The 26,660-nt window shown below is 55.5% G+C and overlaps 1 protein-coding gene and 1 long non-coding RNA gene across 2 annotated transcripts in view; both read right to left on the minus strand.

Annotated features, from left to right (window-relative positions):
* Nucleotides 1-19,117, minus strand: part of LOC139041451 (uncharacterized) — a 42,851-nt gene extending 23,734 nt beyond the window's left edge. The window contains exon 1 of the long non-coding RNA XR_011496630.1: nt 18,931-19,117. This is a non-coding gene — a long non-coding RNA (uncharacterized lncRNA). The remainder of the gene's footprint in view (nt 1-18,930) is intronic.
* IQSEC1 (IQ motif and Sec7 domain ArfGEF 1) overlaps nt 1-26,660 on the minus strand; it is a 352,756-nt gene that overhangs the window by 254,736 nt on the left and 71,360 nt on the right. The window lies entirely within an intron of this gene.

Genomic DNA, 26,660 nt, shown 5'->3' on the forward strand with positions numbered 1-26,660 from the left:
AAGCCGGGGCAGGTGGGGCTCACCACCGGCTGCCTCGCCTCTGCCTGACTCCAGAAGGTTCTGTCTACTGTTTCAACTCCGAGAATCAACACGGGCTGGAAACCAAGCATACGCAGTGAGTCCCCAGCTCTCTCCCAAACCCGAGACTGGCACAGCCACCTGCCTCCTCACTCGTCCACTCAGATGTCTGACAGATGTCTCAAACTCGCCCGGCCGAAGCTGGCTGTCTGTCTGTCCCTCGGTCTCTGCACCCACATCTCATCCCTCAGCCAGTCCTGGTGGCCCCACCTGCAGAACCACCCAGGATCTGCTCCTTCCCCATCCCTCCACTGCCCCGACCTGGGCTAAACCATGCCAGCCCTCCCTCTAATGGCTGTGGTCCCGCTGCGCCCTCACCCCCAGTCTGCTCTCCACACCCCACAGCCTGAGCACATCAGCTCACATCCTCGTCTGCTCCACACCCTCCATGGCCACCCCTGAGGCAAGGCCAGGCCCTGCCAGGCCTTGATGACGAGCCGACCTCGTTTCCTGCCACCACGCTCCCTGTTGCCCACCCCACTCCAGCCGACGGGCCTCCCTACCTTCTCTCACACACCACGGCCATTCCTGCCCTTGCTCTTGCTGGTCCTTCCCCCAGAACATCCTTCCTGATGTCCACACAGCTCCCTCACCTCCTCCAGATCTGTGATCAAATGTCACCTCCTCAGTGAGGCTGTCCCTCACCTCCCCTTCTCCCCACACTGACCCCCGGGTGGCCTTGGTCTGACTGCCCAGGACACACATTCCCCCACTGGACCTAACGCTCTCCGGAGCTCTCTTGTTTCTCTGTGTCCTTGTTTGTCCCGTGCCTTCTGCCTTGAATGTCAGCTCCAGAGGACAAGAGCCCCCTGGGCTTACTCACTGCAGGGCCCTGTACCTAGTGCTGTGCCCGGCATATGGGGGCACCTTGGCAAGCAGCTGATTATGAATGTACAGTGTGTGATAACGGCCGAGACTACAGCATGACTCCTGCCACAGACAGAGAGATCATTACCTAAGGGAGACAGCCCCTTCCAGGGTGGACACATCCAAAGATGAAGGCCAGAATGTTACCATAGCTAGACGGACTCTCAAATGGGGAAACTGAGGCTCAGCGAGGAAGGGAGTTGTCTGAGATAACAGGACAGTAGAGACGGCATTAGAGCCCATCCTACGTCTACCGCCTCCTCGTTGCTGAAAGCACTGTGATGCCCCAGGAGACCCGCTCTCCGAGGAGCAGGTGTCTTTAGGACCCTGGCCTGGAGGCCGATGGCCTGGCCCACTTTTCAGGGCATTTTCGTCTCTGTTCCTTTCCAGGGCAGGACACCCGCAGGGCACCTGCCCAACGTGGGCCCGACCCACGGGGCACCCTTCACGGGGAAGAGCTGGCAAGGGGCTTTGACGCCACAACTCCCTGCCGGCTCGTAACCTTCCTCAGCCCACCTGACACACTCGGCAGGATTAAACGGTGATGGCGCAGCACGTCACGTTAGCACCAGCGCAAGAGGGTTCACCGCTCTCTCTCCTCGCCCCAATGGCACTGGGGGAGCAATCACAGCTTCTCCGGAAGGTTCGGCAGCTGCACCTACCCGGGGCTGCGGGCCCACCTCAGGCCTGGGGGTCGACGCCCCAGGCGAACAGCTTCTTGGGAAGAAGTTCACACCGTCATACGACTCCGGTCATGAGGATCTGTTTCGAGAATATGAGTATTCTTTCATAAGAATATCGCAGTTTTGTCGTTAAATGTGACTTGAAGCAGCTCTCTGAAATGGGAATCGTTACATCAAGGGGTCGAGTCCAGTCTGCCTCCCAGCCCCCCGGCCCGTCCTTCTGGAGGAAAGGAGCCCACTGTGGTGGGACTGACTGCCCTGGGCCCGGCCAGGAGCTTGCAGACATGTAGTCTCACAACTCTGGCCTACGACACTGACCGACAGGGCTGTGAGGAGCTGAGGCTCAGAGAGAGCGTGAATGCTGTCCCCAGGCCCCAGCGGGAGGCAGTGACATGGCCCAACTTTGACCCGAGTCTGCGGACACGAAGTGCTCCTGGAAATCAAACTACAGGCGTCGGCCCTGCAGCCCGCCTCTGACACTCTTCTCATTCTCAGACCCGAACACGGCCTGTGGCCCTAGGAGGCGTTCCTAGCAGAGTGTGCATCTGAGAAAGGGGTGGCAGCAGGCAGGAGTGAGCCAAGACAGGGAGCGAGACACACACACTGGGTGCTGATGAAGCTGTCTGAGATTCGGATCAAGCCTCACCTGCAGCCACTCTGGCCCTGGAATGCTCAGTCCCATGAACCAATATCTTAATTCACTCCCCTCCCCTCCTTTTCTCGCTTAAGTCTGTTTAAATTGGCTTTTCTGTCACTTGCCACAGCATTCACGGAGCCAAACGAGTAGGCTTGTCTGTGTGTTCCCTTTTCAGCCTCGGGTTCCAGGTGAGGATGCACAATCCACTTTCCCTTCATCCTCCTCCATCATGTTCCCTCTCCTTGAACCTTCAGTCTTCCCGCCCCCAGGGATTCCTCTCCTTGATCCTAGAGCAGGGTTGGCTGTTCCCAGAGCAGGGCCTTAGATGCCCTGAGCACACACCTTACTCAGGGCCTTTGCACCTGCTGTTCCCTTGGCCAGACTTTCACGTGTCCTGCTCCCTTTCTTCACTCCAGTTTTGATCAAACATCACCTCCTCAAGAAATCTGTTCCTGGCCGTCCCGCCCTCAGGGACTCAGCACCCATGCCTCTTACACCTTCCCCTCCCTCATTTCCCTTCATTGCACTAGCACTGCCTGAAATTACGTGCTGTTTGCTTGGGGATTCTCCGCCACCCACTGGAACGGGAGCGCCATGAGGGGAGGCTTGCCCGCCTCATCTCCTGGGCCAAGCACTGGGCCTGCTCTAGAGGGAAGCTCTATAAATATCCCAAAGCATGGATGTAGACAAGATCTTTTCTGGGACCATGAATTGTGATCAAGGAAGGAACACTGACAGAATTTGTATAAATACGATCATTACCAGAAATGAAAAGTCTGACAAAAAGGGTGTTTACCACTGCTTAAAATACCCCGCACCTGGAAAGAAGTCATTTGGGGGTGGGAAAAGCTGGAAAATTTGGCTCCTTTACATTTTAAATACTTGCTACTTCACAGTTACTTTTTTTTTTTTTTTGAGGAAGATTGGCCCTGAGCTAACATCCGTGCCCATCTTCCTCTATTTTGTATGTGGGATGCCTGTCACAGTGTGGCTGGATAAGTGGTGCATAGGTCCACACCCAGGATCCCAACCCGCGAACCCCAGGCCTCCAAAGTGGAGTGCACAAATTTAACTGCTGTGCCACAGGGCTGGTCCCTCACAGTTACTTTTTAAAAAGAATCGATAGCTTGGGTTGGAGGCTCCTGGTGATGGGAAAGGACCCCCTCGTCAGCTCGGCTGAACGTCTCAGGCGTTTTCACAAACAGAGAGAGCAGCTGGAGAACAAACTGCTCGCCCTCTGCTGCCCCCGGGACGCAGCAGAGTGATCCGGGAATTCTCCAGAGCTGGGCCCAGCCGCGAGCGCTGGCCCGAATCTCTGCACACGGTGGAATGCTGTCTCCTGGCCTGTGGCCCGGTGGCCTGGGCACCCAAGAAGAACCTGAACCCCGTGGCAGACCCAGGCTCCAGTGGGGAGTTAAGTTCCAGCAGGAGCCGAGTCTTCCCTGGGACCGGCTCCCAAATTCCAAAGGAGACATCCAACAGCCAGGAGCAGAATTGAAATCCCCCGAAGGCAGCAGATCAGGGTGAGCACATTCAAATGCCATAGAAACCTCCTACCTCAAGGTGCCTGGGCCTCGGTCTCCCTCCAGTCTAAAGGTATAGGTTGGAAGAGATTGGTTGACATGGACTATTTGGACGAGTTCCTTCATCCACCACCCATCCATTTATCCTTCCATCCATCCACCCATGCCTCCAGCTACCCGTTCCCTCATCTACCCATAACTTCCAGCCATTTACCCTCCTATCCATCCACCCATCATCCATCCATCCATCCCACAAACACACACTGGGCATCTGTTCTGGGCACTACACTAAGCAGAGACGCATCAAGTCCCTCCAGGGGCTGACAGTGCAGCCAGGCAGACAGACGTGCAGACAGGGCATTTCTCCTGCAGCACGGCTGGTGTCATGAGACAGACGGATGCAGCAGGAACAGCAGGGTCACTGAGGGGGTGAAGCCCACATACCAGCACCTAGCACAGCAAAAGCCCACAGTGAATCTCTGATGAACGAATCTGTTTCACTTGTTTGAATATGCTTTTAATATGGAACATATTCTGGAATACAAATGTTTGAACTATGAATATATCTTCTTTGCTAACATACCGACTGTCCACTTCTCCCACCAGAATGTGGCTTCCATGAGAGCAGGGACGGCTCCTGTCCTGGTCACTGCTGTACCCAAGGACCTGGAGCAATGGCTAGCACACAGTAGGTGTTCAATAAACAATTATATGCTAAATAAATTTCTCTTCTGGACAGTTCCTGGCTTTCACTTCTGTCTCCTATTTGCAGCCGTTCTCTTTGCCTGGGAACACGTCAAGCACTCTTGTCTGCAGAGCTGCCTATCAGAGCTTTCATAGGATCTGAAACCGGAATCTTCTCTGGTTCTCCCTCCTTCCATGGGCTGTCATGAGCACCTGTTGGCTTTGCTCACCCAGCTCCTATTCCCCGTCTTCTGGCAACTGTATCCTGACGATTTTCCTCCCTTCCACCTGCGGGTTCGCGTGGGGGCTGAGCCCACTCCTCTGCTCCCGGGGAGCACGTGCTCCAGGCCCAGCCAGTCCGAGCCCGCGCACCTGAGTCATCAGGACCGCCTCAGGTGTAAGAATCATGAGAGGAGGAGAAAGCATCACTTATGTGCCAGCCGCTATTTTAAGAACCTTTCATTTATTACCTCTTTTAATCCTTACAAGAACAAAACCTTATAAGGCCATGAGCTATTATTACCCTCATTTCACCAATGAGGAAACTGAGGCCCAGAATGGTTCGTGACTTGTCCCAGGTTACACAGCTCTTAAGTAGCAAAGCTAGGACTTGAACATGGCTGCCTGGCTCCAAAGTTCACATCGAACAACCATGTCTTTTGAGCAAAGGCCAAAGCCACACAGACCAGAGTCAGTCTCCAGACTTGGGCTCAGCCTACTGAACGAGAGGTGGCGTCTTTCCACGGCAGCCTGGGGCTACCAGACCACCACAAAGAAAGGAGCTCCAGCGAGAGGGAAAGAAAGGTGGGGCCGGCCGGTGTGTCCCTAGATCCATCCATGCCTGAAGGCAGTGTGCATTTTTAATTTTCATGGGCCCCAAATTCCTTTACTGGAATTTTAGTGGGCCTTTAAAGTCCATCTGAGTTGGGCTTCTGTCCAGACTGATAAACTGGGTTTCTTCCACTTGCTTCAAGCCTGGGCCCCAAACCTGCCCCCCACCCCTCGGCGGTTTAGACTTTGCATGTTGGCTTCTGTCTAGTCTTTCCCAGCTGCATCTGCGAATCCTCCCAGCTGCCAGCCCCGCCTGCCCAGGCCTGAGCCCACCCTTCGGCAGCCCCAACCCCCCCAGGAAGACTGGGGGAGCGGTACTATCTGACTCTGAATTGCCAAGCGGGGGCCCCTAGAGCCCACCAGCTCCCCACACTGCAATCTCCCTGCCTGTGCCCCATGATATCGCCTCCCTCTGTGCTAAGGACCCTCTGCCTCAGTTTCCCTTGCAGCCCAACAGCATACTCCTGGTTTGGGTGCACTTGCTGACACTGCCCTGGGGTGGGCCCCGCTCCCCCACCCCCCAGACACTGGCTGGAGTCCTGCTCCAAGTCCACGGGCCCACATCTGCCTCCCCCCTAAAATGCCCTGGTGCAGACTCGAAGGCCCTGTCCCTCTCAGTCCCCTCAGGACCCTCCCTCCCTGCTTCCCTCTCCTTTGCCAGAACAAGTCCTCCAAAGATCTCCCACAGGGCACACCCCGTGAGTTCTCCCTGCACCCGCTAACAGGGACAGCACAGCGCAGGCGGCTCTGAGGAGGGCTGCACCGCAGCCCTTCTGTCCCGTGAGCATGAGGGCTCCATCAGCGCTCGCGCCCGCTGCCCCGAGCTTGCTCTTCCCTGGGCACCTTTGCCCTGCTGTCCCCTCGGCCTGCGACGCTCTTCCCAGCCCTCCCCTCCAGTCTCAGCTCCAAGGCCACCTCCTTGAAGGTGCTGGCACCCAGGTGTTCCTGCTGGACCCTGACTGATGGTCCTTGTGGAGCATCCGCTCTGCTAGAAAGACCTTCTATGTTTGTGTGCTGACAGCTGTCCCACTCTCCCCCACGGGGCTGTCGGCCCTTGAGGACGGGATCTTGCCTTATTCACTGCTCTACCCAAGGACCTAGAGTGATGGCCAGCACACAGTAGGTGCTCAATAAACAATTACACGCGAAAGTTCTCTTCTAGAAGGTTCCTGGCCCTCACTTCTGTCTCCTATTTTCAGCCTGGCACCTGGGACAGGTGCACACCTCCAGCTGAGGCCGCTTCCCAGACTCCCCATCTCAGGGCCTCCAGAGCCCAGGGCTTGCATCTGCTGTCCCCAACGGCCCACCTAGAGCCAAGACACCCCCCGGCACTGGGCTGTGCCCCCCTCCATGCCCCGCCCTGTAGGACCACGGCTCTGCGGTAAGGGACCCGAGGCACTGAGGGGAAAGCCAGACCCATTTTCAGTTCTTTTCCACTCCCTCTCCTGCAGGAAGACGTCCCCGTAACTCACTGACCTTCCCTTCTCAGGCCCGAACAGAAGCCAGCTCGGACTTACCACCGCCTCATGGTCCATGTTGTTTTAATAGCAAGTGAATACAGGTTTTCATCTGCCTAGAGCAAAATAGAGTTTTCCCTTCTAAATTATTTATATAAATGAAAAGTGTATGTTACTTTAAAGTAAACCATAAATTAAGTGACAGTACAGGCAAACACACTGAAAAGACGAAAATCATCAAGGGGCCTCCCAGGCGAGAGACAGCTCTGGGCTGTCTCCCTGCACCCTTCTGCCTGGCCGAGTCCCTGTCCCAGCCCTGCTCTGACGGGCACACTTCTGAGTCCTTCTCCACTGTGCCCCAGAGCTGAGCAGGGCATGTGGTCCAGGGGGGGACTCGGCAAACTGCCCCACTTCGCCACGCCCGCTGGCATCTCGTCACCAGTCCCTGCTCCAGTGCAGCCTGGTTCTATCTCCAGGCCAGAGAAAAAGGCTGGCAGCTCCTATTCTAAGCTCAGAATAGAGCTCCCTAACGTTGGACCCCAACCTTTCTAGAGCCAGGCACGGCCAGGGACCGCCTTCCTCACATCCCACAGCTCTTCTCCTCCTAGTTACTTCGCCTGGCTCGAGCCCCACGCACACCCACAGCCGTGTTCCCGCACGCTGTCTCCACCTGGGCTTCTAAGCACACGTTCATTTACGGTCCTGAAGGTCCTGGTCCTGGGGCAGGCCGCACACTCCAGAACAGCAGTCCTGGTTGTTAAAATCTGGAAAGAGTAGCACATAGGTTGATAAAGGGCAGCTGCCTGAGCCCCTCCAGGGGCCCCTCCCCCAGGACCCCAGGACCATCTCACGATTCAGAATTAACCCCTGGCACACAGGGCCCCAGCCAACGCCTCTGAGAATGGTCGGTGCTTGGGAAAGAAGCGTTGTTACATATCTTGAGCGCACCCCACCATCCTGGTGTGCTCCCCAGACTGTATGGACCCCGCAAGCATTCTGCGAGCATTTACCCTCTGGCAGGCCTGGGCGGGGAGGACTCCGAGGCAGGGGGTGAGACCTGATGGAGAAGCCGTGTTGAGGAAACAGACGTGGGGGTGGACGGGGTTCTGGGGGCACAGCCGAGGGAGCACCCTCGTGGAGGCAGTGTTGGGGGCCTCAGAGAAGCCTGGGTGCTGGTCAGAACGCAGCACCCCGCAAGGCGCAGCCGCCCCAGACACAAGACTCTCTGAAAGGCAGCTGTGTGCGGCTGCGAGGTTCCAGGTGGGGCCGACTCGGGGACAGCCCATCCAGCCTGGCCTCGGCCTCACAGCCCCAGGGCACACGGGCTCCCGAAGCAGCTGCGTCCCGGGGGACAGAAAGACAGGAGGAGCACACCACCGTCTTTGCTACCTGCCGAGACGGCACAGACATTCTTTAGTTCTTTTATTACATTTCTCCTTTTCATATTAAATCTCTGAGCATCTTGGACACGGGAGCCTGGCAGTCATTTGGCCCAATCTGCCCCTGGAGGCTTCGACATCCTTTTTGACTCACCAACTTAAAAAAAAATAAGTCAGTATTTCTGAGAAAAAAACTAACAGCGTGCCTCTGGCCAATAACCTTTAAGCTGCTGGTCACTTTCATAACTCTTCCATGCAGGGGTGGGGACCCCACCAACAGAGCTGTTCACCCTGAAATGCAAGCTTCTGACCGCGTCTGTGCCGGCCAAGGGACCGCGTGCTCTGGGGAACCGCTCCCGCCGGCAGGTTTGGGGCGTGGGCTCTGTGCTCCAGCCTCACCTTCCACACAGGCCCCACGAGCAGTGGCATGTCAGCCAAGCACAGCCTCCAGCTGGGCAGGGACAAACTCCCCACCTTCCAGCCTCAAACGCCCCTTTGAAAGGGATGGGGGCTGCAGAATTTTCCATACCTGTGAAGGATGCCAGCAATCACTTCACCAGCCTCTCCCAGCAGCCCGCATGCATGCAGTTCATTACCTCGACATTGCTGTCAGGGTCCTCTTTCGACTGAAAATGCACACACACGTTTCCACTCTTGCCAAAATGCCATTCCACTCTCACATGGCTCATCCCTATTAGCTGCATTTGCCATAAACAGAGGAGCAGCATGTGGTGTCGGCAATGCCCAGGAACAGGTCTGTCGGCTTCGTAACAAGCAACTTTGAGGATATTGATGGCTTAAGGACGTCCCCATAGTGGGCTAGACAGGGCCTAACTTCCAATCCAAGGATTAAAACAAAACAAAGCGAAACAAAACTGTGCACCGGCAGGAGACCGATTGTCTGTAATAACCATCCATTTCTAACTGGCGTGGAAGAGGCCCTTCAGGCAAACAAGAGCCCTATAAACAATCCGCCAGCCGCCCCAAAGCCCAAGACCACGATGAGGATAATTATTATTACCATTCTTATTATAACAGTAACTTGCATTTTAATAGTACTTTGTACTATAAACAAAAACCACCACAGACAGACAGAGAGAATTTGCTATGTGCTGGCGGCAGCCAAGACAGCCGGAAGAAACTCACTCTAGCTGGGGAGATGCGTGAACCCACAATTTAAAAACCATGTAATGGACCTTGATATGGAGCAGAAAAGGTAAAACCTAACTCAGCTGGGAGGCCAAAGAGGGCTGCCTGGAGGAGGCAGCCTCGCCACTGAACCCGGATTGGATAAGCAGACATTTTCTAGGAAGGGTTCCCCGGGAGTAGGGAACAGAATGACAAAGGCCTGAAGGCGGGAACAGCATGCTGCATTGGAGGAACTGTGAGCCAGCGTGGCTGGAGCTCAGAGTTCAGGGCTGCGGGAGGAATCGGGCTGGCAGGGTTTTTGCCTGGGCGGGGCACAGAACAGGAACCGGAGGATCGCGCAGGCTGCACAGAAGAGTGTGGGTTTTACCACGAGGCAATGGGACTCCCAGAGAGACTTTATTTATTGTGTGCTTTATGTGTGTTTCTGTTTGTTTGTTTTTTACCTGAGGAGGACTTGTGCTTCAGTTCAGTCTCAAGAATATTCAGACATTATCCCTTCAAAGGCTTCTCTCCTACCCCCTCAATCTCAGCGTCTAGAACTCCCGTGTCAGAGCCACTCAGCCTGGCATCCAAGTCCTTACACTGGCTTTCCATATTTTTATTTTTTTTTCCTGAGGAAGATTGGCCCTGAGCTAACATCTGTTGCCAATCTTCCTCTGTTTTATATGCGAGCTGCTGTGACAGCATGGCTGGCCACTGATGAGTGGTGTAGGTCCACGCCCAGGAACCGAACCCGGGCTGCTGAAGCAGAGTGTGGCAAACTTAATCACCAGGCCACTGGGGCTGGCCCTCATATATTCTTAATTCTTAGATAGAGAAGTTCTTCAATGAAGAGATACCCTGGGCTAAGTTTTGGGGAAATTCCTCAGGACTAGTTTCAAAGCTACTATTTCTCTCTGACGGTTTTCTTCATTTGACCAGCTATGGAGGTGTCACAGTTTTGATTTCCATGACGATGTTTTTAATTTTTAGAATGGCTAATTGGTTGTTTTTTGTATCTCTCTATTCTTGTCCCTTTTGATTTCGTAACTGTTCTTTTCATGGATGTCGTTCCTCTCTTTTCTCATAAGGGATCCTATTATGGGTTGAACTGTGTTTCTCCAAAAAGACGTGATGAAGTCCTAGCCCCCAGGGCCTCCGAATGTGACCTTATGTGAAAATAGGATTGTTGCAGGTGTAACAGGTTAAGATGAGGTCATCTGGGTGAGCCCCTGGTCCAATATGACCGGTGTCCTTGCAAAGAGGGGGAATTTGGACAGACAGACACGCACAGAGGGAAGATGACGTGAAGACACAGGAAGACAGCCGTGTGACGGTGGAGGCAGAGAGAGTGATGACTCTACAACCCGGGAACACCAAGGGTGCTGGCAACACAGGACTCGAGGAGAGGCGGGGAGCAGACTCGCCCTCGGAGCGCTCAGAGGCCAGCCCTGCCGACGCCCTGGCCTGGGGCTCTGGCCTCCAGAACCGTGAGCACAGACTTCCGCCGCGTTAAGCCACTGGATCTGCTCTGCCTTCCTACAGCAGCCACAGGAACTGACGCAGACCCTCAGCACCCCTCACTCCAGACGGCTCAGACGACCTGTGGGTGGCTGCGTGCCGGCCTCGCCTTGCGCGAGTCTCTGGACTGTAGTTTGCAGGCTCATCTTGTGCAGGAGCGCTTTCTCTCTCCCTGCCCATCCTTCTCTGTCTGGCGGCTTGTGCTGTCCCAGACCAGCACCCTCCCCGTTCCACCAGGCCAGAGAGAGAACTAGAACTGGGTCTCACGCTGGCGCCCAGAAGCCCTGCTCCATGGTGACGTCGACAGACCCCACCTCCCAGCCTGGCCACATGGTTGCACCACTCCCTTCAGCCTCTGGCAGCTCGAGAGCTGCCCCCGCCCAGCAGTGGTGAGGAGCATCTCTTTCAGCCTCCTCTCAGGGGCAAGGGGAGCCCACCCTGCCCAGGGCTCCAACAGTGGGCCTGGCTCCTGTCCCCGGCTGGTCACGGGCCACCTTTTGTCCCTGTCACCTGCCAGCTCCCTCCACTGCCTCTGGATCCAATTTCAGCAGATTCACAGCTTCAGGCCCATGGACGAGCTGACCTGTGTTTCTGAGTCGTTTCTGACCCGTGGCAACGTCGGTCTTGGTTTGCAGACGCCTCTGCCTTTTCCATTTCTGAATTTTCTGAATATGCATTTGGGGGGCGGGGGTGCTGAAATCCACCGTGGGAGCTTTAAACGAGGAGCAGGAAGATAGCGTTGTGGTCTTCTAAAGATCACTCCGGCTGCAGAGCGGAGGTGGCGGAGGGGGGAGGGGGGCAGGGCGGGGCGCAGGCCGCGCAGCAGCTCTCGCGGGCGAGGGCTGAGACGTGGAACAGAGCCATGGAAGCATCTGACAGATCTAGACGAACCGGCAGGTCTCATGACTCAGTGAGGAGGGGACAGTGAGGGGAGGGGACAGCGAGGAGTGGGCAGGTCAGGAGTGCAGAGCAGGCTGACAGGTTACAGTTAGAGGGGGAGGAGAAAAGGAGGCCTGCAGGTGGGGCAGGCGGAGGAGAGCAACCTGGGGTCCAGTCTGGGGCTGCCAAGCTGCGGCGTCCGCAACATCTGTGACGCGCTAACAGGCAGGTGGAGACAGGACACTGATGTCTGCACGTGAACTTCACCACCCCCGTGAGGCTCTCCCTGCCCTCCTGGGCTGGACACCGTCCGACGGCCCCTCCAGCCCCACCGCCCTCCCTGGTCCACGAGCTCTGTGCTCTGGGCCGACGGCAGGACTCCACCAATGGACAGCTGGCTTCCAGTCCACACTCGTCAGCCGGGGCTGCCACAGCCAGGACCACAGGCTGGCGGCTTCAACAACCGACACGTACTGCCCGCTGTTCCCGAGGCTGCAAGCCCGGGAGCAAGGTGCCGGCAGGGTTGGTTTCTCTGAGGCCTCTCTCCTCGGCTCACAGATGCCATCTTCTCCCCATGTCCTCACATGGTAATCCCTCCGTGTGTCTGTGTCTTCATCTCCTCTTTTATAAGGACACCCATCAGACTGGATTAGGGCCCGCCGACCCATGACCCATTTTAACATCATCACCTCTTTGAAGACCCCATCTCCAAGCACAGTTACATCTGAGGCTTCAACATATGAATTTTGGGGGTCAGAGTTCAGCCCCTAACATAGTTGGATCCATCACTGGGAGGCACCAGCGAGAGACGGGTGGGAGGTGGGGCCTGTGTTCCCAGCTCCCCCTGCGGCTGCTCAATAATCCGTTTCTGGCCCACAGCCGCAGCCGTGGGAGGCACCTGGGACAGCCTCAGCCCCCTGGGTTCCGGGAAGGCGGCCCAGCCCCTCAGCCGGGGAAGTAACGGCCCCCACTGCGTCAGGCCCCCTGACGCTGCCCTGGCCCCTGTCTGCTCCGCCCAGGCCACCCACGCCTCTGCGGTTTATCCCCTCATAGCCTGTCTTCTGTTTCCCCTCGAACATGCCCCGTTTCCTGCCATGATCCCGAGTGATGGCTGCCAACCCCCCTCCGAGCATCCCACCGCTCTAGGCTAAAACCTGCCCTGAGCCTGCGACCCCAGAGGAGAGGGCCCCCCTGGAAGCCAAGGCCTCCCCTGCGGTGGGCTGCCTGCTTGGAGCCTGAGGGTGGGTCCACGTGCCCCCGCCCCTGCGGTGGGCTGCCTGCCTGGAGCCTGAGGGTGGCGTCCATGTTCCCCTACGTCTGAGGTGGGCTGGCTGCCTGGAGCGTGGGGGCGGGTCCACGTGCCCGCCTGGAACCCAGACCCACCTTCCCAGAGGCCTGACGGAGGAAGTTCAGACACCACGAGAGAGAAACCAGCCCAGCCTGACCTCCCGCCTCGGACGGCATGAGCTCTCGACGGTCACGGGCTGAAACAACACTGGGGACCCACAAAACTTCTAGGGAAAACATCACAGAAAACTGAGACTGTGACTAGGCAGGGGCTTCTTAGAGTTGACACCAAAAGCAGCCCCCATAAAAGGGAAGTCCCGAGGCTGGACCTTAGTAAAACGTAACATTTGCTCTGCAACAGACACGACGAAGAGGATGAAAAGACAAGCTCCTGACCGGGAAGAATATTTGCAAACCCCAGGCCTAGGGAGGAGCGGCATCCAGAACATACAAAGAACATCCGCGACGCAACAAGACCAAGCAAGTCAATCGGAAGACGGCAGGGACGGGATGCGACCCCTCCCTTGATGAGATGCACAGGGCACGCAACCACGTCCACGCCATCAGCACTAGAGATGCGCAGAGTAAAACCACGACAAGACACCACACCCCCAAGGGCAGCAGGAAACTGAAAACAGCGTATCGCCAAGTGCTGGGGAGCGGGCGGCGGGAGAGGAAAACGGCACGGCCGCTCTGGAAAGGGTCTGGAAGTTTCTTATGAAACTAAACATGTGACTGCTACACGAACCAGCAACCGTGCCCCCAGGCGGCCACCCTGAGACAGGACAACCTGTGCTCACGCAAAACCTCCACACCAACATCCACAGCAGCCTCACTTGTCCCAGCCAAAGACTGGGGACAGCCCAGAGGCCCTGCAGCAACCCGTGGTCCCTCCACACACAGGACGCCACGCAGCAGAAGCAGCAACAAGCTATGGACACACGCAGGAGCTGGGACGGGCCCCAAGGCTTTATCCAGAGTGCAGAGAGCCAGTCCCAAAAGGTGACGCACCACACGATTCTGTTCACTAACAGTCCTGAAGCTGTGAAACAGAGAGACGGGGACAGCTGAGCACTGCCAGGGGCGAGGGGCAGGAAGGACTGACTGTGAGCATACGGGCTCCCTGCAGCGACGGGGCTGTCTGTGCCTTGACCGTGGTGGCGGACACGATAAAACACCCATCTCCCTCCCTCTCTGTCTCCTTCTGTCTCTCTGCCTACCACTGTCTATGTCTCTCTGTCTCTCTCTGTCTCTGTCTCTCTTGCCCCCTGTCTCTTTGTCTGTCTCCCTGTCTCTGTCTCCTTCTGTCTCTGTCTCCCTCTGTCTCTGTCTCTCTGTCTCTCTTCCCCTCTCTGTCTCTTGACTCTCACTCTGGGAACCCAGGCACCGCGCTGTGAGGATCCATCACTAAGATGACACCAGCATCATCAGCAAGACACAGGAGTGACAAAGCCTGCAGATGACCCAGCCCCAGCCCAAGGGGCCTGATCCCTCAAGTCTTCCAGCTGGTGCCCCAGCCGTTGCGGGACCAAGGCCGTCCTGACCCACAGGGCTGTGAGAAATAACAGGAAAAGTGCTGTTTTAAGCCACCAAGGTTTGGGAGCTGGTTGCCAGGCTGAGCCAGCGCCCCTGCCCTCCTCTGAACCAGGCCTGCCGTCCCTGCGGCATCTCACACCCTGCTCCCCTGCCCGCATCCGGCCTGCCACTACGCTCCATCTCCTGGTGAACGCAGGCGGAGACGGCCGCGCGAGCAGCCCACCAGGTCTCCTCGCTTCCTTCCCAATGGGAAGACCCTGCACTCCCGAGCCCCTCAGAGACCACAGTGAAAAAGGCAAATCTTCACGTGAACACCCCTCTTCTCCTTGTGTGCGTCAGTGTCCCAGCCAAGACTCCCTCCAGGAGGGAAGGAGCAAACCACCTTGTCCATGTCCTTCGCTCTCCCCAGCCCACCCCGTGTCCTGTGGTTGGCTCTGGGTCCCACGCTGTGAGGGGAGCAGGGGGCTGGAGAGCCCATCCTGGAAGAGCTGGATGAGAGCTGCCACGGGGAGCTCTGCCCGTTGTCTCCCAGATGACGCAGGGGAGCCCGGGCAGGGGAGCAGGTGGTCTAGGGGCCCACGTAGGGCTCCTACTGGGCGTGACCCAGGGTAGCAGGCCCAGTCCAGAAAGAAGAAGGTCGTTCTCTCTGGCAGAGATGCACAGGATGATCGAGGGGATCCCCAGGGCTGCTGCAGACAGGATCCCGCCCCCACTTGGACCTGGAGGGTCCCCAGGCTGAGTATCTGCATCTCACAGACCGGGGTGGCGGGAACTGCAAAGGCCACCCCCTCTCTTGCTGCAGAGATCTGTGGGCCTCTTGGGGACCCTGCAGAAATCTTAAAGGGTCTCCTCGGAGGAAGATCCAGGAGACGCAAGCAAACCCACCTCTTCCTTCATTAGGGTGGGAAACGGCTGCTCCCTGCACACAAATGGGATTTAAAAAAAATCAACTTTGCCAACCCACAAGGAGCACCCACGACGGCATGAAGGAGCCACATCCATGAAGGGTGGCCTCTGTCCAGCCAGACGGGTGTAAGGGACACTGACCAGCGGGGTCACGCCTGCCCGGCCCTGGGCTGGGAGAAGGCGCTTTCCCTGTGAATCCTGCCTTGACTTACAGTCTGGAAACAGCGCGCCTGGCCCTGCCTCCTGCACACAGGCCTCCCAGGCCAGCATTTACAGCCACCAACTTCAGGGCAAAGCTGCAGAGGTGACTTAGGAATGCACTTCCAACAAGGCCATAGGGCCCCTGGGGCTTCAAATGTCACTAGAGAATGACCAGAGGCCCAGGAGGAAGCCACCCTAGTCAGTGGCATCTTGATGAGTACCCAGACGCAGGCCCTAAGGTCCTCACGGCAGCATGACGTAGTCACTAGACAAAGCCCCATCTCATAGATGAGGAGACTGAGGTTCAGAGAGGTGACCTGCCAGGCGTAGGCTGCTATCTGACATCCCGACCTGGTAGGGATCTATATGCCCCTTTTACAGGTGGGCTCATGGAGGTCCAGAGAAGGCACGGAAGAAGGTCAAGGCCACACAGCCTTGTGTGACAGCAGTAAGAGCTGATACTCTGAGCAGCTGTTTGATGAACATATTTGGCAGTCTGGTGTCACATCAAGGCCATGAAGGTCCAGCTTCTAAGCTTAGGCAAGCCGCCTAGGGGCTCACCACCCTGTCCTCACTTTCCGCAGCCTGCCGGGGACAGCCTGTCACAGCCCGCCCCTCTCCCCCAGCCCGTATGCCCAAGGGCGGCACCAGGGAAGTGAGGACAGCCCTGTCAGCCAGCCGCACGGTACACTCCACGTTCAGCCTTGCAGCAGGCCAACCCCTTACGCTTTAGCACAAGGCTGGCTGTGAGGTCGGTGGGAGTGGGACCCCTGGCTGGTGGAACAGGGAACTCCAGACTTGGAAGTCCCGAGGAACCTACCCACGGTCATGCAGCAGAGCGCAGGGCATGGCGTCTGGGGCAGAGACGTGGCCGGCCTCCCCTGGCCTCTCTGCGGGGAGGGGTCTGCCCAGGTCTCCAGGAAGGACTTCTGCTCCGTGAGCACACACAGTCTGAAATGACAAAGGTGACCCCCGCCCGGAGGAGAATCGTGCAGAGAAGTGCCAAACCATCCAGAACACCGTTTTCTCTAATTCTCACCATTTCCACTCAGTCCCCACAGAGGGCCTCTGTAATTTAGTCCCGCAGTCAGCAAGCTTATCTGGACATTAAAAGTTAATTTACTCTCTGCTCTTCCTGCCTGTAATGGCTCATTTGTGGGCTTTTTCCCCCCAAAAGCATGAGCCCCACATCCTTGTAAACATAAAATATTTAAGCGGCAATAGCAAGGCTCGAGCTGGCCGCTCACCGCCGGGGCAGAGCAACACCTGTGCCCGCGGGGAGACCGTCTGAGGACTCGCAGGCGCTCACCCTGGAGCTGGAAGCAGACCCGGCACCTGGTATTTCATGGGGCTCAGCACCCAGGCAGTGCTGGCCTGCTGGAATGTTCTGCAGCCGCTGGCATTCCTGCTCTTGGCGCTCTGGGTGGCGCGGGAACACCACACCCTGATCGTGAGTGGCACCACGGGCCGTCAGAGCTGGGATCCTAACACAGCCGCCTGGCTCTGCATTCCAGCTCCCATGACTGCTGGCATGTCCCTTTGTTCTCGTGTGACCCTGGGCAAGTCACTTCAATCATCCGGGTCTGTGCCCCTTGGCCATACGACGTGGTTAAGACTGACTGTCCACAAACGCTCTGATGCAGGGTACCTGAGGCTAAAGCCCCAAACTGGCCGAGAGTTAACGCCCTGGGAGTGGGTGTCATAATCCTGCTGAAGAAAAGCAGAACCCTGAATTTTCTGCTACTGGGTCACAAAAAGCACATGAAGGGAAAAAATGTGCTAAAAGGGAGCACACAAACGTGCTAACAGTCGTGCTCTGGGAAGGCTGACTGGGCATTCTTTTAGCCTCTGCTTCCAAACTTTCTGGAGTGTCTTCTTGTGATTTGATAATAAAAACACTGACATTAACATAGTCATCCAATCATTCATGCATTTGACAGCCATGTGCCGCCTGCTGGTGGCACTGGGGAGAGAGATCTGGTCGGGCAGGTGACACACAACACAGTGAGATCAGGAAGCCACAGGGACGCGAGGAGGCCCGGCCAGTGGGGGTGGAGAGGGGCGGTGTGTGCCAGAAGGCTGCCTGGAGGAGGTGACAGCTGACCCTTCCCTGAGGAGAGGAAGACATATGCGCGGTCCTTGTGGGAGGTCCTGGGGCGGACGTGAGGGCTCAGGACACGGCCCTGGGTGTTACTACTCAGAAAACGCGACACGTGTCAAATCTCCATCCTAAGGCTCGGGTCCAGCATGCTCCACCCCTCCCTGGGGCACCCCGAGGGCGGGCCGCACATAAACATGGGCACAGAACAACGGCCCCCGGAACCAGGCGTGCACGCGGAGAGACTCCCCAGCAGCCCGCGAGGTCAGACTCCTCCCAGCTCACAGCTGAGGACACGGGGCTGAAAGCCGGCCCGTCCACGGTGACTCAGGGCACAGACCGGGACACAGATCCTGGGCAGCCAGTGCTGCCGGCTGCCCTTCAGCTTTCTTGCGCGCTCAGCCTGGGACTCCCGGGGCCCCCCGTCTGCGGGTCCAGAATGGCACCCCCCAAGGCCTCCCCACCCTCCCCGGCTGCCCCCTTAGCCGAGATGCCAGGCTGACCACAGATCCCAAAGGGTATCCTGCCCTCTGCTCAGCGTCGCAGCCCCCAGAAGACGCCTCCCTGCAGCTCCGGGACAGACGCCGACAGCAACCCCGGGGGGTCCTCTCTCCCCAGCTTTACCGAGGACATTTGACAAATAAAACCACATACAGTCAAGGTGTACAACGTGACAACTGTATACACGCACACTATGAAACACCACAACCGGGGCAGCCAGCACACCCATCACCTCACGGCTACCTGTTTTTGTTTGCTGGTCTGTGCTGGGAGGACTTTCGATCCACTCTTGCAGAAACTTTCAAGCATCCGAGACAGTGCTGTTCACCATGGCCACCAGCTGTACGGGCCAGTGCTGCCCCCCGCGGCCGCCGGCCGTACGGGTCAGCCCCAGGACCTGCTCGTCTCAGAACCGAGTCTGTGCCCTCTGACCAGCCTCTCGGCGCTGCCCCGCCCGGCCTCTGGAAGCCAGCACCGCACTCTGTTTCTGAGCCGACCTGCTTTAGGTCCCACAGACGAGTGACACTGCCTTTCTCTGCCGCTTGCTTCACCCACGTTGTTGCAAATGGCAGGATTTCCTTCTTTTTATGGCTGAATGGTAATCACAATAGCCAAGATATGGAAACAACCTCAGTGTCCTTCGACGGATGAACGGACAAGAAGGCATGGGACCCATCCACAATGGAACATTCCTCAGCCCAAGGGGCTTCTCAGGAAACAGAGATGCACCTTACCATTTATAAGCAGTCTACCAAGTTGTTTCAACGGCGGCAAAACCACACACAGAAAACAGCCTGGAAGGAAATTTTCCAAAGTGTTAATGGCGTTTGCTGCAGCTTCATGGAGCCAGGCAAGATTTATTTCCTGCTTTCTGCCTTCCTGCTCGCTCTCAGTCTGAAACAGTGATCACGCCTGACTTCGTAGCCACCACCACCAACTTTTGAAAAAGGATTTTCATCAAAATTCAAGGCGGGGCCTGTTTCCGACGAGGAAGCCGAGCAGTCGCAGGGCTGAGGCCGGCAGGGGAGGGACCAAGACGCCGCGAGTCTGACTCCTCACTGACAGGCAACCGTGAGGCAGAGAGATGAGGAAGAAGAACCTCGCTCTCCCTCTCAAGGACTAGGACTGCTTTAAGGGGAGACGGCCGCGCAAGGAGAGAGATTAGTCTGCAAGGCCCCGCTTCAAAAGCCAGCCAGATGCCGACACTTCACACACACGTGGTGCACTGTGTTTATTTCATCTGCTGGTATCAGTTACTGCCTTGCTGTGTCATTCTGAGCGAATCACTAGACCTCTCTGTGCTTCCACAGCTTCATTTCTAAGTTAGAGATGACGATTTCAGGGGATGATCAAATGAGATCCTGAGCGTGAGGGAGCTGAGCTAGCTGGAGAAGCCTGTGACATGGGCCAGGAAACAAAAGAATCCGCAAGATGGAGAAGTGGAGTGGAGACCACACTCCAGGTTTCCTGAGTCCCACCTTAGTGCACGGCTTCAGCAACAAGGAGCCACATGCAGCTCACCTTGGGAGACACCTGATTATCTCATCTCATCTTCACGGCAAGCCTGTGAGGTGACTCGTATTGCTCCCATTCTGCAGTAGAGGGAACTGGTGGTCCGCAAAGAAAGAGAAACCAGCTTGCCCAAGGCACGCGGCTAGGAAGGGAGGTCACTGGAACCCAAACACTGAACTTCCCTCCGCACCGCCAATTGCCCCCGTGCTCTGTGGGCCATCCCCATCCATTGTTTCAAAGCTGGGCAGGAGGCCAGGAGGGGGGACACCGAGAAGAGCTGACTTAAAAGGATGTCACATACAAAGGGCAGACCCTCATGGTCACAGGCAGCATCCTGGACAGAAGCACTACACTTTTTTCCTAGTGATGGTTTAAGACTGAAGCTTACTCTGTGGGGAAACAGTGTTTTCATTTCCAGGATTCCAATAAGACGGGGTGTGTTCTAACAGCCACAGCGAAGCACCCCCGCTCATTCAGCCTCAGGGCCATGCATCTGTGTTGCTAAGTCAGTGCATTTGTGGTCACAGACACTGCAACTCTTTGGAGGGCTTTGGTACATAAAAATCCTGCTAGTAGGACAAATGGGGAAAGAAGGTGGGGGAAATTATTACACAGCACTTTAAAAAATATCATATTATTTTCTAATGCACAGCAATACTCTAGCCAACTGATAGCCAAGTGTTGCCAAAAGGAGTCCTGTTTAATGTACAGACTCTCTCACCATCCATCCATCCATCCGTCCATCATCCATCCATCCTACAATGTACACAAGTCTGTGCTGGAACCTCACATCCATTGGGATGGCTACCATCAAAACCAGAGAATAAAGAGTGTAGGTGAGGATGTGGAGACACTGAGACCCTTCATGCAGTGCTGGTGGGAATGTAAAATGGTGCAGCTACTAGAGAAAACAGTATGGTGGTTCCTCAAAAAATTAAAAATAGAACCACTGTATGACCCAGCAATTCCACTTCTGGGTATAAACACAAAAGAATTGAAAGCAAGATCTCAAAGAGACATCTGCACACCCATGTTCACAGCAGCGTTATTCACAATAGCCAAGAGGTAGAAAAAACACAAGTACCCACCGCCATTTTTTTCCTAGTGATGAACGGATAAAGAAAAGTGGTCTATACGCACAACGGAACATCATTCAGCCTTAAAAAGGAAGGAAATCCTGACGCATGCTACAACGTGGATGAACCTTAAGGACATTATGCTCAGTGAAATAAGCCAGACACAAAAAGACAAATGCTGTATGATTCGACTTACATGAGGTCCTTAAAACAGCCAAATTCCTAGAGACAGAAAGTAGAATGGCGGCTGCCAGGGGCTGGGGGAGGGGGTGGGGAGTTGGGTTTCATGGGGACAGAGCTTCAGTTTGGGAAGATGAAAAAGTTCTGGAGAGGATGGTGGTGATGGCTGCGCACAATGTGAATGTGCTCAATGCCGCTGAGCTGTAAACTTAAAATGGTTAGAATGGTAAGTTTTATATTATGGGTATTTTACCACAATTTTAAAAAGTCTGTGCTGGATACTTACCGTGAGGGGTAGAAAGAACCATACGATGCAGGAGCGTGCTGTGGGTGCCCGGCACCGCTCTGAGCACTGCCTGTGCAGCGTCTCATTTACCCCCACGGGACCCGTCTGGCACTTGCTCTAACGAGGCCCGTTTTGCAGATGCCTTCCCTGCCCAGCTTGCTCCTGGGAGGCTGACTTCCGCAGACCATCAGCCAGGCTCCTCTGCGCTCTTGGCTGAGCTCTTTCAGCCAATGGGAGGCCCAGCAGGAGACTGGGAGGGCAGAGGAGAGAGGGGCTGGGGTAGCTGTCCTCTGCCCCTTCCTGCTGGCCTGGAGCTGTGCTCCTCTCCCTGTGCACACAGGCCCGCCGGGCAGCCCCCTCTTGGAGCTACAGCGCTCGCCAGGTTCCATCACCACACACACACACACACACACACGTGTGCATATGCACACATACACACCCATTGATGCACACACATGGCCCTTCAGGCCTTAGGGAGTAACTGCTCCCCGCTGCTGCTTGTCCCTGGGTGCTGCACCAGCACTGGTCGCTTCCTTTTTCTCACTCACACCTCTGCAAACCATCCCTTTGTCAAACCTCCCCACAAGGGTGCCTTGGTTTCCCCAGTAACCCAAACACCCGTCTCTCTGCCCGCATGTCCAGGACAAACTCCTAGTTGGGACACCCACAGATTGTAGACTCCTGATTCTACCCCAGCGATGCCACTCCAGGCCCGCCATGGGGCAGGGCATGGACAGAGTGCTGGGGACACAGGAAGCACACAGGAGGGTGAAGGTCGGCTGTCCCGAGAAGAAACCCTCACTCGCCATGCTCATTAGCAGCATGCACAGACAGGATCTGGCAGGCTTCAAACCAAGTTAGGGAACCCACGTGCTGGCAAATGAAAAGCGAGTAACAGAGGGTCCCGAGTAAAGTGACAGGCAGAGCCTGCCCATCAGTCACATGGCCCCAAGTGCAAGAATTAGTTCTTCCCTCCTCTTGCACTTCCTCAGCACTCACCACGTGCCGAGCCCTATGCCAGGTGTCAGGCACAGGCCTGTGAACACACAGGGACTCAGGCGGGTGTTGAGGGGGTCTCGGGGCATCCCCCGCCCCTGCTTGGCCTTCCTGCCCTCGTCCCCTGCCCTGCGCTCAGGCCCTGCTGGTGGTGGAACTGGGCTCCCTCAGCAGCACCAGTTCCACCTCCCCTGCCCATCTGAGAAACCCCTGCCAGGGTGGGTATTGTCCAGTCTCCAGAAGTGAGGAGCTAGGCATTTTCCACCTTAATAGGCCGCAGTGAAAGTCCCGGCTGGTCAGGGAAGATTACAAACCCAAAGAAAGCTCCAGTGGAGCCGCAGGGTGTGGGTGCAGCCTCCAGGGGTGACTGTGATAAAGAAAACCCTCAGCGAGCAGCTCTGGCGTCAGAGCCATTACAGGACATGGCAGAGCCACCGAGTCACAAAGGAATTAGGAATTACAATGAGCAGCTGTGCCCACCAACCGCATTGGAATTCCAAGCTGCAAAAGACTAAGAAACAGCCAGTGAGTCACAGCTGTAATGACGGCAGCACCGCGTCGGGCTGCACAATTTGCAAAGCCCTTTCACAACGCTTGTGGCATCTCAGCCTCCTGTAGTCCCGCAAGGCAGGTGCTGTTCTTACCCTTGGTGTACAGTTGAGGAAACTGAGGCACGGAGAGGCGAGGTCACTCATCCGGACCGCATAAGTTAGTGAGGGATGGTGACACTGAGCTTCAGTTTTCTGGTCTCCAGAAGAGGGACAGGCAATCCTTAGCTCTCAGGATCTTAGTGAGGAGTGGGTGGGATAAGCAGACATGAAGGGCTCCCAGCAGGGGCTCAGCTCAGCAGAGGCAGCTCCCTGTCCCTTCTCCTGCTCCTTTCACTGCACAATCTCCCACTTCCACCTGAGTCACAGGTGTTCTGTGGAATGTTTTCCTGCTCTTACTGGCACTGCCCCGGGGCGGGGCGGGGGGGTGGGGGACCAGGCCAACACAGGTTTCTCATTCCCGTCCTGAACAATTAGACCATAGCATTAAGGCGACAGATCATCAATCTCAAAATTGGACTCCCCTGAAACACCAGGGACCCTTCTGTGCCACAAGTTCACCTCCAGGTGAGATACACCAGACTAGTTCAGCCACTCTGCCCGTCCCAGAACCACCAGACTAGATTGTAAACTCACGTGCACCATGTCCCAAGCCTATGGCACTGCTGCCACACAGCTTACACATGCCCAATATTCGTACAGGAGGTGCTTCCTGGCCATCTCATTTATCCATCCATGCATCCATCCACCCACCCATGGATCCACTCATCCACCCATCCATCCATCCACCCATGCATCCACGCATGCATGCATCCATCCACCCATCCATGAATGTATGCATCCACTCATCCATCTACCCATCCATCCATTCAGCAACCAATGTGCCAAGCACTGACGGGTGAGGTGGGGGCACTGTACACGGCGGGTGGAAGACGAGGACATTCTCACGTTCATACTCCATCCCATCCCTCCTCCCCTCAGCTCCTGATTTGTGTGAGGTCGTTATTTTTACATCGTTTAGGTTTTAAAACTCACATTCTGTTCATAACTGCATTTCCCACTCGTTCTATATGGAAATGGACTAGTCCTTTATCACAATTTCTCCTTCCCTGGGTTCTGCATTCTGATTCACCTGCAAACCAAGTACACTCCACCTGTTTGTCCATCTCTGAGAAAGTCTGGCCGTTGCGTGTGTATGTAAACAGCAGCACGGGGGTGGCTGTGTGTCATTCTCCGGGGACACACCCCTCAGGACCTTGTGCACATTCCTCCATGACTCTGTGCATTGAATTGGCAGCGGTGAGGCGAGCTGCTATTTCTCCCCTTGTAGGTGACGCATCTGTCCTGCCTAGACCTGGAGAAGTCCTCCTTTCATCTGAGCTTGGACATGCCTTGGCACTGAGGCTTTTGGTTGAGGTTTCTAGGGCACAGAGGGCTTGTCCGACCTGCCGGCGTGGTTCTTTCCCGACTAGCACGGTAAGCCCATCGCAGGTCCGTCTTCCCTGGGTCGTCAGCTCGCCTCCTGCTGCCTGTGCTCACGAGCTCACAAGAGCATCGGCGCTGCTTTCTTCTGTCCTGGCCACTTCTCCTCTAATTGCTTTCCTCTCTTCTCTCTTTTTTTCCCAGTTGCATCCACTCTGTTATCTTAAGTCTGCCCTTTTCGACATTTTCTCCAATTCAGCAGTCTATCTTCTCTTCCTCGCTGTTCCTAATTTATTTATTCGCTCCTTAATAATCCTGCTTTGATCTTCCATTTTTTCCTTAGGTCTTCAATCTCCCTTTTCATCTTATCTTGATTTTTTCAATCTTCTAATTTTTTAGCTCTTCAACTGCAATTCTTATTAAGTTGCTTTACAGCATGAAGTAATTATGAGAAAATTTCATTATGTCCCTTATTTCTTTTTTCTGTGTGGGATTCTTTTCTCCTAATATCATATTACAAAAATTTTTAACAGAGAGAGGAAATGAAAAATAGCATTAGGTTGAACCATATGAAATTGCTAATGTGACCTTTTTTTTTTTTTGGTGAGGAAGATTAGCCCTGAGCTAACATCTGTTGCCAATCTTCCTCTTTTTTTTGCTGAGGAAGACTAGCTCTGAGCTAACATCTGTTGCCAATCTTCCTTTTTTTTTTGCTGAGGAAGACTAACCCTGAGCTAACATCTGTGCCCATCTTCTTATACTTTGTGTGTGGGTCGCTGCCACAGCATGGCTGACGAGTGGAGTAGGTCCATGCCTGGGATCCGAACCTGTGAACCCTGGGCCACTGAAGCAGAATGCATGGAACTTTAACCACTCGGCCAGAGGGCTGCCCCGATATCTGACCATTTTTTACCTATAAAGACAGCAACTTCAACCCAATACTATGAACATTCAGTTAAATAACTTATTTATACACTTTTTTTTTACTAAGGAAAAAGTTACTTCATTTCTTAAATAAAGGATTGTGATGTTCACTTCTGAAGACTTCAGCGTGAATCTCCTAAGAAGAACACTGTCCTCTAACCCAGGATTCCAGGTTGCATTACTGACCTGCTTCTTCTTCCCTCTTTCCTTCTCCCCTGCTTTGTCCTGAGGCTGTCTGCACAGCACAGCTCATCTCGTGCGTGCCGGGCAGCTCTGCACAGACCCTGCCTGCTCAGATGTGATGGGCGGGGACCCTCGGCTCCCTCTCCAGGGTCTGCTGTTCCCGCCTTGGCAAATGTCTGGGGGTCTCACCCTCGTCCCCAAGCCTGAACGGCTGGCAGCAGGAGGCACGAGCTCAGCGACACTGTGCAGACCTTGTCAGGACACCTCAGCTGGGCTCTGTGTGCAAGAAGGGGTGGGAACCAAATGCCCAGGTCACACCCCACCCTGTGCAGCAATCCTGAGTGAACTTGGGGCGCCCCTGCAGAGGCCTGGAAGAGGCAGGGAGATGGAGGAGGGGCATTCCAGAACCTCCTGCACTTGCATGAGCGCTTCCTGCTGCCTGGATCCTACTTTCCTTTTCGCCCTCGTCTTTGCCTGCCTAACCTCTTTCTTTTTTTTAAAAAGGTATGCTTTTGGGGCCAGGCCCGTGGCCGAGTAGTTAAGTTCACGTGCTCTGCTTTGGCAGTCGAGGGTTTCACTGGTTCAGATCCTGGTTGTGGACATGGCACTGCTCATCAGGCCATGCTGACGCAGCGTCCCACATTGCAGAGCCAGAAGGACCCACAACTGGAATATATACTGGGGGAATCTGGGGAGAAAAAGCAGAAAAAGAAAAAAGAAGATTGGCAACAGCTGTTAGCTCAGGTGCCAATCTTTAAAAAAATAAATAAATAAATAAATAAAATAATGGTATGCTTTTTTGGTGAGGTAGATTGGCCCTGAACTAACATCTGTTGCCAACCTTCCTCTTTTTCTTTTTTCCTCCCCAAAGCCCAAGGACATAGTTGCACATCCTAATGGTACGTCCTTCCAGTTCTTCGATGTGGGACACTGCCTCAGCATGGCTTGATGAGCGCTGTGTAGGTCTGCACCCAGGATCCGAACTGGCGAACCCCAGGCCGCTGAAGCAGAGCTTGTGAACTCAACCACTAAACCACGGGCCGACCCCCCAACCTCTTTCTATCCTTTGGGGCTCAGCTGTGATGTCACCTCCTCCAGGAAGCCATCCTTGTTCCCCTCCAAATTGGGTGAGGGGATCCTCCTCCACATGCTCACCATCCTAAGGGTCACCCCATCACCACCCGCATCGGCCGCATGTCACTGATGGATCACGGTCTGTCTTCTCCTGTTAGGCTGTAGGTGTGAGCAGCAGGGCCTGCTCTTCACCACACACTCCCACCCGTGCCTAGCTCAGCGCCTGACACACACATCATGTGCCGCTTCACGACGGGGACACG

The sequence above is a fragment of the Equus asinus genome, chromosome 21, assembly GCF_041296235.1.
Source record: "Equus asinus isolate D_3611 breed Donkey chromosome 21, EquAss-T2T_v2, whole genome shotgun sequence".
Lineage (NCBI taxonomy): Eukaryota > Metazoa > Chordata > Mammalia > Perissodactyla > Equidae > Equus > Equus asinus.